Source organism: Globicephala melas, chromosome 16, assembly GCF_963455315.2.
Source record: "Globicephala melas chromosome 16, mGloMel1.2, whole genome shotgun sequence".
Taxonomy (NCBI): Eukaryota; Metazoa; Chordata; class Mammalia; order Artiodactyla; family Delphinidae; genus Globicephala; species Globicephala melas.
Window position 1 is genome coordinate 26,082,208 of NC_083329.1, and position 4,828 is coordinate 26,087,035.

General features: G+C 47.2%; 1 pseudogene; it reads left to right on the forward strand.

Moving 5' to 3' along the window:
* Positions 1-3,408: 3,408 nt before the first annotated feature.
* On the forward strand, positions 3,409-4,519 carry LOC115857715 (formylglycine-generating enzyme pseudogene; annotated as a pseudogene).
* Positions 4,520-4,828: the final 309 nt, after the last annotated feature.

Genomic DNA, 4,828 nt, shown 5'->3' on the forward strand with positions numbered 1-4,828 from the left:
GGCACGTGCGCTGCAGTCCAGCCGGCTTCCACCACCGCCGCCACTGCGGTATATAACGCGGAATTGCCAAGCAGCAGGCCTCGGAGGCTCGCGGCCCCCTCCCTGCGCCCGGCCAATCTCGACCAAGATACGCCCCTGTCCCACCCCTGGGCCGCAGCCCGCTCTCTGATTGGTCATTCAATGGATGAGGCTCCCCCCAGAAGCCTCGCACTACAGTTGGCCTTCGCCACGCCCACCTTCCCATCTTTTTCTCCCGGCAACACTTCCACTCCCACCTGTTTGGCTTAGCCATTGTGGCCTTGCTAGTTACCGAGACAGGCCAGGCTTCCCCTGGCACTGCCGACTATAACTTTGGCTTCAGTTTGCTTTAATCCTGACCTACCTGGCAGTGAACAGAGAATGGAGGTGTCCTCAGTCTCTGGTGCCAGACATAGGGGTGTCAGTTTCCCACCTCCCCGAGACGCTGGGAAAACCAGGCCTGGGATGAGGCTGGGTCAGGCTGGGGAAGGAGCAGCAAAGAGCCCCTCCCGTAGTCCCACCTGCCTCCCTCAGGTCTGTAGTTGTGGGTGGGAGGGAGATGAATTATAATGAGTTTTATTGTGGAGGTAGTTGATGTTTGTTGAGGCTGTTGTGGTTTCTTTACAAGTTTCCTGAATTCCTGAACTGCTCCAGCCTGACACCCAGTAATAACCCTGGGGAGGGAATGGGGTCACCCTCTGGGCTTCTGGGATTATTGTCTTCAGGTTTCCTGGAGACCTCCTGCGATTTATAGAAGAGGAGATGCAGTGCATCTCCCAGTGTCCTGCGTTCACCCCTAGTCTGTGCTTATCTAATCAAATCTACTTTTTCCTTGCCTGTATACCCAGCCCCAAGCAAATAAATATTTTAAAACTTTTAAGGCCTTATTTATTTCTCTCCTAGTCTTTATGAGAGTGAGGGAGAAATACAAGGCTTGAAGGCAGTTTGAGATAAGATGGAGATTTGCAAAACAAATGCTAAGATAATTAAATGTAAAATATTTAAAACCACAAAGCTGCTATAAATGGCTCTGTGCAGTAAAGCCCACAGGCTCTGTAGCCAGAGGACCCAGGTAGGAATTCCAGCTCCACTTCTCAGCTACTGTCTGAGCTGAGGGTGGAGTGAGAAGTCCTGCCCATGCTATCTAAATGACTCTCAAGTGCATCCCTTTGTCTCTGTTCCTCATCACTTCTCACCGGGTTACTACAGCCACTACCTTAGTCACAATAACTGGTTGCATCACCACCTTCTCTAATATAGTGCTTTCTATTGCATTAGAACCAAAAAAGAACACCCAAACCTGGCTGATCATAGCATTCCTGAGCCCCAACCCCAGAGCCTCTGACCCAGTATGTGGTCTCGGACCATTCTTTGAAAACCACCACTTTCTGTCCTCTCAGCTAAAAGAGGGTTCTCAAACGTAAATTGGATCAAGCTGCTTTCCTGCTTAAAAACTTACTGGCTCTCGATTGCTTCACACATAGCCTGACACTCAGAAGGTGATCAGCACATGTTTGATGGATCAATGAACAAATGAAAGAATGAACATTGCAAGAATAATACCAGCTAGGGACTTCCCTGGCAATCCAGTGGTTAAGACTCTGTGCTCGTAATGCAAGGGGCACAGGTTTGATCCCTGGCTGGGGAAATAAGATCCTGCATGCTGCACAGTACAGCCAAAAAAATTAAATTAAATTTAAAAAATTAAAAACATAGGTGTGGCCACCTGTTGGGATCTTTAATAATTGAAAAAAGAAAAACAAAACAAAACAGCTTAAAAAAAAATAATTCCACCTAGGTGTTACAAGACCTGGATTCAAATGTCAGCTCTACCATTAGTCATGCGATTTTAGGCAAATTACCTAACTTCTCTGAGACTCAGATTCTTCAATAAAATGTAGATAGTCATACTTGCCTGCCTACCTCACAAGGTTGGGGTCAGTATACAAGTCAGATAATATCAATGAAAGGATATTATGGACTAGACACATGAAAATGTCAGGGTGAATCATTTGGGGAGGTTTACAAATGCATATGGGTATGTATACACAGTCCTGGGTTTCTCTCAAATAAAGATATTTTACATTGCCTTTCCCTGTGAAGTTTAATGGTGAGGCTTGAGGGAGGGGTGTGTGTAAGAAGGGAAGAAGAAGAAAAACCTCCAGAAATTATTTCCTAGGGGAAACCTTCCCTGACATTTGGACTTGGTCTGCTACTCCTGTTATATATAAATTGCTCTCATAGCATGGCATTTCTTTCGTTCAATGAGAGTTTATAATTATGATTTCTTGATTAATACTTGTTTCCCCTACTAGTCCTTGAGCTCCATAAATGCAAGGAATATGTCTACCTCTCATTAGCTACCAGAAAGGTCTTTCTAAAACATACATTAGATCATGTCATTCTTCTTTAAGAACAAAAAAATCTTCAGGACAAAGTCAGATTCCTGAGGTTAGCCCTAACTCTTTCTTTATAGCCAATGTCCCACCATCCTTCAGCCGCAGCGTTCCACATTTTAGCTATAATGGAAGAGTTGCAACCCCATAACACAGCACCATATTTTCAGACTTTTCAGCTCCTTTACCTCTCTCCGTATTGTTCCCTCTCCCCACACATCATTTTCTCACCTGGACAAATCTTATTGTTCCGCCCTAGCTCTGAAGTCACTTACCCTGCAAAAGCCTAATCTTTTTCAGACAGGGACAACCCTTCTCTTCTTTGTCTTCCACCCACAGGACTTTGCCCAAACAGCCTTCCAGGATTGTGCTTCTACCGAGGGAGTACAGTTAACCATATATTTCCTATACTATCCTGGCTCCCACACCCTATCTCAAAGGGTCGTTTTTGTTAGGTCACTCCCCCTCTGAGGGATGCACACAGCTCTTGGCACAGAGTGGGCACTCAAAATATGTCTGTTGCTTTGAATTGAGTAGGCACCTAAGAGGAAAAACAAACAATAAACATGTGTATTTTAAAAAAGACTCAATTCCTTAGTAATTAGGGAAATGCAAATTAAAGACTGTAAGCATAGTATGGTTCCAATTAACAGCCATTAAACAGAGTAAAAATTAAATACCCAGCGCTGGTCCAAGCTTTGGGTAACAACAGATACATTCACACCTGGCTAGTGGCCAGGTAAACTGCCATAATCCTTCGAGAGGCACACTTAGGTCACACTTAGCAAGAGCCTGCTAGTTTGCTTTGACCCAGTCTCTCATCTAGGAATTTAAAACCCAGAAATAGAACAAAAGAAAAAAAATATCTATGTGTACTAAAATACTTACGTCATTGGGACTTAAAAGGGCTGCAAACAATCCACTAATGAGTGCTTAAATTATTAAATACTATACTACATACTAAGATTACAAAACAGCTTGCAGCTACCAGAACATGGAGAAACGTGAAACCATGTTTGTAAAATAACGTGAAAGAAAAACGATATTTAAAACTGTATCTAGCTCGTCCTTCTGCCGCTGCTCTTGGGCCGGGCAGCGCGTGGGGGAGGGGGGCGAAGGGGCCGGGGAGAGGCTTCGGGCGCGGCTTCCCTCGCAGGCTCCTGGGGTTCTGGCACTCCCCAGCGGCCCGGGGCCCATGGCAGCTCGGCGGCAGCGCACCGGGAGGCCAATGTCCGGGGCTCGGTCCCCAGAGAGCCGCCGTTCCTACGCTCCAAGGTGATCCCCATCCCTGCCGGAGTATTTACAGTGGGCACCAATGATCCTCAGATAAAGTAGGATGGGGAAGCACTTGCGAGGAGAGTTGCTATTGATGTCTTTTACATGGATGCCTATGAAGTCAGTAATGCTGAATTTGAGAATTTGTGAACTCAGCTGGCTAGCTGACAGAGGCTGAGAAGTTCGGTGACTCCTTTGTCTTTGAAGAAATGTTGAGTGAGCAAGTGAAGTCTAATATCCAACAGGCAGTTGCAGCTGCTTCCTAGTGGTTACCTGTTAAAGGCACTAACTGGAGACACCCAGAAGGGCCCAACTCTACTGTTCTACACGGGCCAGATCATCACGTCTCCTACTGCACGTGGATGGGGAAGTGGTTGCCCATGGAAGCTGAGTGAGAATACAGCTGTCGACGAGGCCTGTAAAATAGACTTTTCCCCTGAGGCAACAAACTGCAGCCGAAAAGCCAACATTATACCAACTTCTGGCAGGGTGAGTTTCCTGTGACCAACACCAGAGCGGACGGCTTTCCGAGGAACCGCGCCTGTTGACGCCTTTCCTCCCAATGGTTATGGCTTATGCAATATAGTAGGGACGCCTGAGAGTGGACTTCAGACTGGTGGACCGTTCACCATTCTGTTGAAGAAACGATTAACCCAAAAGGCTTTCCCCTTCTGGGAAAGACCGATTGAAGAAAGGTGGATCCTACGTGCGCCATAAATCCTACTGCCTATAGGTGTCGCTGTGCTGCTCGAAGCCAGAACACACCCGACAGCTCCGCTTCGAATCCGAGATTCCGCTGAGCAGCCGACCGCCTGCCCACCACCGGCTAAGAGCCAAGAAGAGCCTTCCCGAATCCGAGAAGTCGTGTGTAACCTGCACACGGCTTCCATCAGAACGCTGAACAATCTCGTGTGAAGAATTCCCGCCCCGAGGTGGGTTACATGCCTGCCCGATGGCCAAAGGAACGCCATTGCCAGACCAAATCGCTGACTTGCATCAGCATGTGTGGTTTATCGTGTGGTGTATTTCACGTTACCTTTGAGAGTCTTTAAAAGAGGAAGGAAGTGGAGGGCACCCTGAGCTAGGCTTCAGGAGGCCTGCCTTCTCCCCCTGCGGTTAGACCCCAGAGTCCCACACTT